General features: G+C 41.8%; 1 pseudogene; it reads right to left on the bottom strand.

Annotated features, from left to right (window-relative positions):
* Positions 1833-10242, bottom strand: LOC109848953 (annotated as a pseudogene).

Here is an 11588-nt window from a genome sequence, read left to right as displayed (position 1 = left end):
ACAAAGTGGGAGATTATGAAACATTAAATACTGATATTGTTTACAACCCATAATGATTAAGGTCCTAAGACTCCTAATAGTTACAAGGAATGAACTCACGTCCATCCAAACAAAACGTAAGCATTTCTCAAGCACAAAATTTGAGTTCAAAAGTTTTATTCTTATGAGCACACTCCCCTATTTCCTACGATAACCAGAGTGTAACTTATAGAAAATAAGTTTATACTTATCGAGGCAAAGTGTAACTTAAGAGTTAAGACTATAACTAATATGATTTATTTATAAATTGCCAATTTGACACCAATAATCAAAATCAGTGCCTATTTTTAGTATTTTGAACTATCCAATAAACAAACGAGCAATATCAAACAGTGCATTAACAAAAAATAATACAAGGTTTACAGATATAGGCCTGTAATTATGATAACCAGAGTGTAGAAAATAAATAATTCACTATCAATATTAGCACAAGCCAAGTGTATAGACCTATAGGCATAAGAATCTGAGAGATCATATAATGAATTTGGGCATATATGATTAAGAGCTGCAAACAGATTTATACTTCGACAATAAAATAAAGAATTTAACATTAAGATGAACTTTTTGACAAGAAAGACCTATAAGGCTATGGAACCGAGAAATCATGTGAGATCATTGAGATGTAGAAGAATGATTTCAGTTTATACCTCGGCCTCAGCGACAGCGACGAGTGCGGGTGTCCCCCCCAAAGCCGGAGATAGATCCCGAGCCTAAGGAGATGTTTCGGCCTCGGCCATAAAGATTGCGGAGCGCGGCGGAGTGCCGAGCGGTTGGCGGCTGAGGAGTGAGAGAGAGGACTGAGGAAGTGAGGAAGAGGAAGTGAGAGAGGCGGAATTGAGGAGTGAGAGAGAGTGAGAGAGAGGACCTGAGGAGCGACGGCTGAGAAAGAGGAATGAGAGTTTACTTTAGAGTTTGAGACTTTGAGTCTTAGGGGATGGGTCGGGTTTGAGTGAGATTTAGAGCCGGTATATTTTGGACTATGGGGTATTCGGTCGGTTCGGGTTGAAAAGTTTTCAAACCGACCCGAACCGTCCTACCCATAAAACCGAACCGAACTGTTAATTTCGGTTCGGTTCGGTTCGGTCGGTTTTTTCGGTTTGGACCAAACCATGCTCACCCCTACATCATACCGTTTGCACAAACCAAGCCCAACAAACCATCGGATGCTGCTTGTGATTATCCTTATCCAATATTTCCATCGGATGTATACAGTATAGCGGACTAACAAAAAGGGTTAATTACGGAAAGCCCCTGAACTCTGGAGGAGTTGCATCGAACCCCCTCAAACTTTTCCCACTAACCCCCCTTGAACTTTAGAGTTACTGCACGTAACTCCCTAAACGCCAAGGTTCCTCATTACCTAACGTCTATAAGTTACCTAACATTTATAGGTTAAAACGCTAAATTTCTTTTTTTTTAAAAACATTTATAACCGAAGACCGAGCTTCAAATGGACATTGTTGCGTCCATTTTTTCTCGTCTCTCTTTCCTCCTCGATGTTGCATTCGGATCCAGGTGAGAAAAGGCAATGGTGTCTCGGTTTTCAATCGTGCAGAGAGTGTCAAAATTTCTAAATATTTCGCGTTTTTTTATTCAAATCGAGCAGTTTGTTGTACTCATCTACATACTTCTATGTTTTTTTTTTTGAGGAGCCGAGAGTCCCGATTGATGTCAGCAACATAGATGTGTCAACCTTGGGCCACAACTTGTCTTCACAAATTATTGTTGCCCGTATCCGAATGCACAGGTTAGCACGTCCACAAGGTATTAATCCATGCGAGAGATTTGATCAGTTACGAATTGAAACATAATAAGTTGGGTTTTCAAGATATTGGTCCTGCAAATTATCTAAGTTGCACTACAAACGTGGTGTCCCATTTCTCGGTCTCGGATATATGCAAATTGATCATTGTAAAACACGAGACATTGTAGACTGGTTATTCCTTGTTTCATTACATTGAGGATCTCAATCGATCACGGGGAGTTCGAACATGGCTCCTGCCGTGCCGATATCCTTTATAGTAGGGCAGCCAGTGAGAGTCATGGTGAGCTCTAGCTCACTGTTAAGCATTTCAATGACTTTTCTTACTCCTTGCTCTCCCTTTGCAGCTAAGCCAAATACCACTGGCCTTCCAATCTACGCAAAAAAGAGAGAAATATACAGGAAACTGTCACTGTTGAAACTTGAGATATCAAGGCGAGAGTAGAGTGATTATAGAGATGAGAGTATGTAAAAGGTATTAGAGCATACCATCACAGCTTTTGCACCAAGTGCTAAGGCCTTGAAAATATCAGTTCCGCGACGAAACCCTCCATCGACTAGAACAGGAATTGCACCAGAAACAACGTCTACTACCTGCAGCGTCAATTGATGTTGGGAGATCACACCAGTCATCTATTTGTCAGCAAAGTTTTATTTTTATCACATTTTAGTCTTTTTCTCTAAAGGTTCATCTTGCGAAAGGATATAGTTTTTACTATGTGCCTAATTATCAATACGAATGAGCAGGTAAATGGTTACCTCTTCGAGAACAGATATTGGAGCTGGTGAATAATCAAGTTGGCGGCCACCGTGATTGGATACAATTATTCCAGATACTCCTGCATCCACTGCCCTTTGAGCTGTTTCATGGTTTTATTCGGTATGTTGGAATTGCTTCATTTACAATAATGAAGAATGAAATAAAAGATGAAACTATAAAATTGAGGGAAATAGTACCATCCTCTGCAGTTAGTATGCCTTTGAGAAGAAGCGGTAACTTGGTAATAGATTTTAGCCATTCTATGTCCTGCAAATGTAAAATGTTAGATTCTACTCTACATTCCTACGTAAAGGGATGAAGCTGAAGTAGAATGATGTGAGAAGTAAATTCTTTCTTTCACTATGAACCCTTAGCAATCTTCTCTGAGCCTTTTGAGAAAATTTATTCAAGTTCAATTTATATCTTTTCTAGCCTTTTAATAAATATTCTTAGTTTAAGCAAATGTCTGGTGTATAAGTGGTAGAAATATGCTAAAGAAAAGGTGGAGGCATGGTGAGATTTCTCTGTAAAAAGAATATTACTTGTGTTAGAAAAAAAGTTAGCTTCTGTATCTACAGACTAAAATTTTACACTTGATGTACTGGACATGAAGAAGGTATTCAGGTATACTATTACGTATTCGAGTTGCAGACATGATCAGTTCCAAGAAGGGGCAACTACATGTAACTCTAAATCATTAAAACATATAAAAGAATCCAAAAACATGTGAATTGAACAAAGTTTTGCTTTGCATTTTAGATCTGCAGTTAGGATACAATTTATAATCAAAACATGGGCAAAACTTAGAAATATTTTATGTAAAAAGTAACCAATTCATAATTCTTCTTATACAAGACAGAATTAACATTGTTGATTGTTTGTACCTTCCAACTCAAAGAAGCATCCTTAGATTCAGATACAAATGCTTGAAGACCAGAGTCAGATTTCTGCAAGTAAAACAAACGAAAATAAGTACAGAATTTTTTTTTATATCTAACTATGATCATATGCTTATGCACCGAATTTTTATGATTATATCAATAAACATAGTTTCTACTCACTTTATCAGTATCAACTGATAGTAGACCTTCGAGATTTGACAATTTGGGTGTGCCCAATCTGCAGATCAAATATCAACATTTGCAATAAATCTAATACATGGTTTTAGCATCAGATTCATGTCAAACTCAATAACTCAATAGTAGAATACTGAACGAAATCATGTTTCCTAGCCGCTATACAACTTTAGGAGTAAAGGATTCACTTGTTTTTTACGTCTGCTTCCCTTCGACCAAGTTTAGGAGTATCGACTGTCAAAACAATAGCCTTGAATCCATTGCTCTCAGCTCTTTTAACCAACTTTGACCGTAACGTCTCGTCCTTTGTAAACCTGTAAATCCCCCCCACCCCCACCCACCCCACCCAAAAAAAAGGTCTTAGAATATCATAATGATCAATTAATGTGTACAACATGAAAAACTATGAAATAGAACATTACATATAACTGAAAAAAGCGAATAGCATTGCAGCCTTGAAGCGACTTCCTCGATGGTACAGTTAGAGGCAGTGCGATAGAACCTGGAAACAGAGAAGATTTCAGAACATCGAAGTACTTTAATTATAATTCTATACAATAAAATTGTACCATAATTGTTTACAGGCTGCTGCAGCTCTTGCTGTTGCTAATTCTCCTATTTTGACAAGAAAAGATTTGGTGAGAAATTTATAAGGGGTTTTTAAGATATCAGTCTGCCCAAAAACATGATCGGTATTTTGAAATAAGCCGTGAATGTTCTGCGCGGCGGAAGCTTTCTAGGGCAACAAGAACAATACTCGAACTAAACCACAAACAATATGCAAACCACAATCACAGCAAGAACAAAGAATTTACGTGGTTCGACAAGTTGCCTACGTCCACGGGCGCAAGGAGGGGGCGAGATTTTACTACAGAAATCAAGGAATACAAATAGGGTACAATCTCTCAGACCAAACCCTAAAACAAAGCTCTAGATCTCTCAAAGCTCTCTCACAATTGGATGCAACAAATCTCTCTTAGAGGCTGCTCAAAATCGTCCTCCAGATACCCTAACAAATCAGGTTTAGGATATATATAGCTTACAAAACGAAACGGGTCAAAAACCTGAAAGCCTAGCCCAAAACGACGTCGGTCGACCGGTGCGGTCGACTGCGCAGGTCTCGCGGTCGACCGCACCGGTCGACCGAATCATCAAACCCGAGAGCAGAAAATCCTACAGTCATCCGCGGTCGACCGCGCCGGTCGACCACCACCAGCTCCGGTCGACCGCCACGCACTCTGATTCCCATCAGCTTCGGTGCACGTTTGCAGTCGACCGCGCCGGTCGACCGCCCAACTCTCTGCTAATTTTTCTGAGTTTCTGTAATTTCTTCAATTCTCCACCTCGGCGAATGTTTCCACCAAAACTGAGCCGACACCAAATCATCTAATAGTTCCTCAACAAGTCCAGGAACAATACTCGAGCTGAAACACGATCTCCCCCCATCTGAATCAACTGATCAAACCGGCTGCATCTGAAAGACTGCCTACGTATCCTCTTGCCCAAGGAATCAAGCCGAACGTAGTTCACCCAAATGGCCTCCAAAGGCCTCAGCACTGAAGGATGTTCAAAAGCTTCAAACAATGACCAAATTTCACTCCTGAAACAACTTTGGTCAACATATCTGCAGGGTTGTCATTTGTGTGGACTTTCTCCAATATGACATCTCCATCATCCAAGACGTCCCGTACAAAGTGGAATCTGACGTCGATGTGCTTCGTGCGCGCATGATAAACCTGGTTCTTCGCCAAATAGATAGCCGACATACTATCACAATATATCCGAATAGTCTCCTGTGCAATCCCCAAGTCCTCCAATAATCCACGCAACCATAAAGCCTCCTTAATAGCTTCAGTAACTGCCATATACTCTGCCTCTGTAGTAGAGAGAGCCACTGTGGACTGAAGCGTGCAACGCCAACATACAGGTGCACCTGCCAATGTAAAAGCATAACCTGACGTAGACCGGCGTTTGTCAAGATCTCCAGCATAGTCTGAATCCACATATCCAATACAAGCCTGCCCATCCTTCTCATCCTTCTGAAATACTAAACCAACATCCACGGTTCCTCGAACATACCGTAGAATCCACTTCACGGCCTCCCAGTGACCCTTCCTGGGGTCATGCATGTATCTGGGTCATGCATGTATCTCGATACCATGCTCACGGCCTGTGACAAATCTGGCCTCGTACACACCATCGCATACATCAAGCTACCTACTGCACTAGCATATGGGACCTTCGACATATAATCTCTGTCCTCAACTGAAACAGGTGACATCAACGCTGAAAGCTTGAAGTGGGGAGCCAATGGTGTGCTAACTGCTTTTGCATTGCCATCAAATCTGAATTTCTTCAACATCTTCTGCAAGTAACTCCTCTGTGTAAGCTTCAATTTCCCCTTCACCCTGTCTCGCTCGATCTCCATACCCAATATCTTCTTTGCCTCTCCAAGATCCTTCATCTCAAACTCGGATGATAACTCCTCTTTCAGCTTTCGAATAGCCGAAGAATTCCTGGAAGCAATAAGCATATCATCAACATATAAAAGCAAATATATGAGCTCACCATCCTGTAGCTTGTGCATATAAACACATGGGTCATATGGGCTCCTCGTGTACCCTCGGCCAATCATAAAGCCGTCGAATCTCTTATACCACTGTCTTGGTGACTGCTTCAAACCATAAAGAGACTTCTTCAGCTTACAAACCAAATTTTCCTTTCCTGCAGCTTTGAAACCCTGTGGTTGTGTCATGTAGATCTCCTCATCTAAATCACCGTGTAGAAAGGCTGTCTTCACATCCATCTGGACCAAATCCAAATCCAACTGTGCCACCAACGCTAATAAAATCCGAATCGACGAATGCTTCACAACGGGTGAAAATACCTCGTTGTAATCAATGCCCTCAAGCTGTGCATATCTCTTGGCAACTAATCTGGCTTTGAACCGAATGTCCCCAATAGAAGATCCCTCCTTCTTCGCATATACCCACTTGCAACCAATAGCTTTCTTACCCTTAGGTAGCTGTGCAAGTGCCCAAGTATCGTTCTTCTGAAGAGACCGCATCTCCTCCTCCATAGCTTCCCTCCACCTGATCGAATCGGGGCTAGACTCTGCCTCCCTGAATGTGGCTGGAACCATATCATCAACGACCTCCACTGATAATACATATGCGACCATGACATCATTATACCTAGCTGACCGACGAATCTCTCTCCTCGGTCTATCTGCTGCAATGGACCTCTGAACATGACCCTGTTCATGAGTCCCATGATCCACTGTATCCTGTATCTGCCCGGCTGTCATCTCATCTCCTTCCAGTGTCACCTCTGTAGGAACCTCAATGGATACAGTGCTCTCTGGAGTGGGTGGAGTCACGTCATCCTCCACCTGCTGCGATATCTCTCATGTCTGGTCTCCCTCCACCTGCTGAGGGGCTCGAGGCCTCATCATGTACGCCTCGTCAAATGTGACATCTCTACTAATAACTATCTTCTTGTCCTGTGGATCCCATAACTTGAAGCCTTTGACTCCATCCCTAAATCCCACAAAGACTGCTTTCCTCGCTCTCGGATTTAATTTGCCATCACTGACATGATAATAAGCTGGACACCCGAATATCCGAAGCGACTCATAGTCACTAGCCTCCGAACCAAACCAACGCTCCAAAGGAGTCTTCCCGTCTATCGCAGTGCACGGCAACCTGTTCACAAGATGGCTCGCATAAACCAACGCCTCGGCCCAAAAAGATCTAGGCAATCCACTCTGCGTCATCATACACCGCACCTTCTCCAGCAAGGTACGGTTCAATCTCTCAGCCACCCCGTTCTGTTGCGGTGTCTCTCGAACTGTGAAGTGTCTTCTAATGCCGTGATCCCGGCAAAACTGCAGAAACGGATCACTCTTGTACTCTCCACCGTTATCTGAACGTAGAGTCTTCACCTTTCTACCTGTCTGCAGCTCCACTTTCTTTTTCCACTCCACAAAAATATCCAGGACCTGATGTTTATGCTTCATCGGGTATACCCAATTCCTCCTGGAATAATCATCAATGAAAGTGACAAAATAGTTGGCCCCACCAAGAGATGTGTTCTTGGAAGGACCCCAAACGTCCGTGTGAATATAATCCAATGTACCTTGGGTGTTATGAACAGCGGTGCCGAACTTCACTCTAGTCTTCTTCCCAAGTACACAATGCTCACACAATTCCATCTTGCAGGTCTTAGCACCTTTCAATAGCCCCTGTTTAGCCAATGACTGTAGGGACTTATCTCCTGTGTGTCCAAGTCTCATGTGCCATAAGGTGGTAGTGTCCTCCTCTGTAGTGATAGAAGCTGCCAGACCCCCTGTAACTGTCTTGTCCTTCAAGTAGTATAGGTTGTTTTCCCTGACACCTCGCATCACCACCATAGAACCCTTCGTGACCTTCACTGTAGCATCCTCTAAGATCACTCGATATCCTGCTGCCTCCAAAGTCCCAAGAGAAATGATGTTCTTCGTCAACTGTGGCACGAACCTCACTTCCTTCAATTCCCTCACTACCCCATCATGCATCCTGATCCGGACTGAACCAATACCACTAATAGGACATACGTGGTCATTACCCATAAGCACGACATCCCCTCTTTCCAGCTCCTCAAAGCTAGAAAACCACTCCCTCTTAGGGCAGATGTGATATGTAGCTCCCGAATCCATCATCCACTCCGTGGAATCCGCATAGCAAACCGACGGTAAAGCAGGGCATGAATAGCCTGAAGAATCTGAATCTGAATGCTCACCAATAGCTTTTGCAACATTCACTTCTGAAGCTTGTGCAGCTTTCCCCTTATTCTTTCCGGCTTTTTCTTTCCACTTTGGGCAGTCAATCTTCCAATGTCCTTCTTCTTTACAATACCGACATTGATTTCTACCAACACTCTTATAGGCACTCCTATTCTTTGACTTTGAGCGGTTGAACTGACGACGGTTTGGATCTCGGCCTCGAACTGCTAACGCATCTCCCGATGCCTTCTCGGAGGGTTCACCATCACTCTTCCTCAACTCATAGTTCACCAAAGCTGAGGTCACCTCCTTGTAGCTAACTGTAGTTCTTCCATTGATCATAGTGAGAACGAACGTACCATAATCATCTTCGGGCAACGAACACAGAAGTAGCATCGCCTTGTCTTCATCCTCAACTATAATATCAACATTGGCCATATCTGAAAGTAGCTTAGTGAAATTGTTGACATGCTCCCTGATGGAAACCCCTCTCTTCATCTTGAACTGGTAAAATCTCTTCTTCAAGTGAAGCCGATTCTCAATGCTCTTCGTAAGATATTTCTCATTGAGTGTTTCCCACATCTTCTTCGCCGACGTCTCGTTCATAACATCATAAATAAGATCCGGCGTCAAGCATGACCTAATAACACCACAAGCTCTACTGTTCATCTTTCTCCAAACCTTATCCTCCAACTCAGCGGGTTTCTCTTTTAACTCAAGAGTCTCCTCCAAATTCTGTGCATCCAAAGCATCCATCACCTGACACCTCCACAATCCAAAATTGATTTGTTGTGCGCGGCGGAAGCTTTCTAGGGCAACACGAACAATAACTCGAACTAAACCACAAACAATATGCAAACCACAATCACAGCAAGAACAAAGAATTTACGTGGTTCGGCAAGTTGCCTACGTCCACGGGGCAAGGAGGGGGGAGATTTTACTACTAGAAATCAAGGGAATACAAATAGGGTTACAAATCTCTCAGACCAAACCCTAAAACAAAGCACTTGATCTCTCAAAGCTCTCCCACAATTGGATGCAACAAATCTCTCTTAGAGGCTGCTCAAAATCGTCCTTCAGATACCCTAACAAATCAGGTTTAGGATATATATAACTTACAAAACGAAACGGGTCAAAAAACCTGAAAGCCCAGCCCAGATCATCGTCGGTCGACCGCGCAGGTCTTGCGGTCGACCGCACCGGTCGACCGAATCATCAAACCCGAGAGCAGAAAATCCTACAGTCATCCTCGGTCGACCGCGCCGGTCGACCGCCACCAGCTCCGGTCGACCGCGCCGGTCGACCGCCACGCACTCTGATTCCCATCAGCTTCGGTGCACGTTTGCGGTGGACCGCGCCGGTCGACCGCCCAACTCTCTGCTGATTTTTCTGAGTTTCTGTAATTTCTTCAGTGAAAACCTTCTATTTGTGTAACTTATAAGGTTTTGGGGAACTTATTTAACATTTAAGGACTTGTTTCATAATACCGATGATTTGCACAACCAATATCTTGAAAAACCCAATTTGTAACATTTTCACTCCTAGCTCAAATATCTGACAGGGATTAGTACCTTCAGGGTGCGCTAACTTTTGCATTCCGGTAGGGGCAACAATTATTGGTGATGACAAATTGTACCCCAATAAGGCGGTTGACATATCTATATTGCTTACATCCACTAGGACTCTTGGTCGTAACCTGAGAATTCATGCTAAAAATAATCATGTGTTTTACACATGTCAACATAAAATCATAGCAAAAAGAGAAGTAGGTGTTACAATATTCTTTGAAACGCTTTGATGTTCTCCCTTAAGGTAAATTCATCCTCAGCTCCTCCTCTGAAGTNCTCTTGAAATTCACTCACATTAACTGGATCACTCTCCATTTTCCCTGCACAAACTACCGATTCAAGTTTCGTATCCAATAAGTTCGTTTGTTCATGCATTCATCATTCTGAAGTAAAGGTAAGCTAGTTTTGGCCATGGAGACATGAAATGTGACTATCTTCAGGGTTAGCAAATGAACTCGTTTACTTTTCGGTTAGTGCACTTATAACAATCTGATACTGTCAACTTGTAATAAGATTGACCAACGATCAAATAACCTCTGCTACTTCTCTCCATCAAGAAGCCATCCAATCTCATCCAAGGAATAGTTCTTCGTAATCTCCAAAAATTAAATTTTGAGAAAAAACATCATAGCCAAACATGAAAGAAAAAAAGTTGAAATCAGAAATTTGTCTTCAGAAATTAGAACACTTTTAGATCACACGTATATAATCACCAGAAAGTAAAACCTGTAGCTGATTTTTTTTCTTCATTAAAAGATCATTTCCGCTTGTATACTATAAGGAGTTTCAACATAGTTACTGCTTTTATCATTCAGCACAAATACCCAGAAATCACCAATTAAACTTCTGTGTTTACTTCAATAAACAAATTGGAGGGAGACTACAGCTTTAAGCTCATTCTACATCAACTCAAAAACAATTTCATAGGTACCATTTTATTTTATTTCATAATCATGAAGATATAAGCACATAGCAAACTCTAGATGAATTAAACTGCAATAAATGAATGTATTGAGTAAACATCATTAGAAAAGGGACGGGGAAAAAAAAGGATAAAGGAACCAAACCTTGGGGCTGAGAAGAAGAAGAAAAACAGAACGCTGGTTGACAATTTTTTTTTGTCCTGTAATTTAATAGGGTTAACTTCACAAAACCCCCTGAACTTTGGAGGGTGTTGCAATAACCCCCTTGAACTTTATTTATCTCACTTAATCCCCCTAAACTATTGGGTGTCTCACAAAACCAGCTTGAAATTTCTCTTATCTCATCTAACCCCCATGCCTATAATTTGCAAATAACTAAAATATCTTTGAGTGAAAATTTCCTAAACTTTCATCACATGTCATGTTAAGGCAACATACTCCTTTCCCTAAAGTTCGAGTGTTTTCCTCTCAAGAAAATTTTAGTTATTTGCAAATTATAGGAAGGAGGTTAAGTGAGATAAGCTAAAGTTCAAAAGGGTTTTGTGAGACACCCCATAGTTTATGGGGGTTAAGTGAGAAAAAAAAAGTTCAGGGAGCCCACAAAGTTCAGGGGGTGGGGGGTTTGTGAAGTTAATGTTGGAAATTTATCAAATAATTAAGATTATAGTATGCAGATAAATCCGAAAAATAAACAATTA

This window comes from Asparagus officinalis, chromosome 7 (genome assembly GCF_001876935.1).
Source record: "Asparagus officinalis chromosome 7, Aspof.V1, whole genome shotgun sequence".
NCBI lineage: Eukaryota > Viridiplantae > Streptophyta > Magnoliopsida > Asparagales > Asparagaceae > Asparagus > Asparagus officinalis.
The sequence above is the reverse complement of the archived record's forward strand: the minus strand, read 5'-3'. Positions and strand labels throughout refer to the sequence as shown.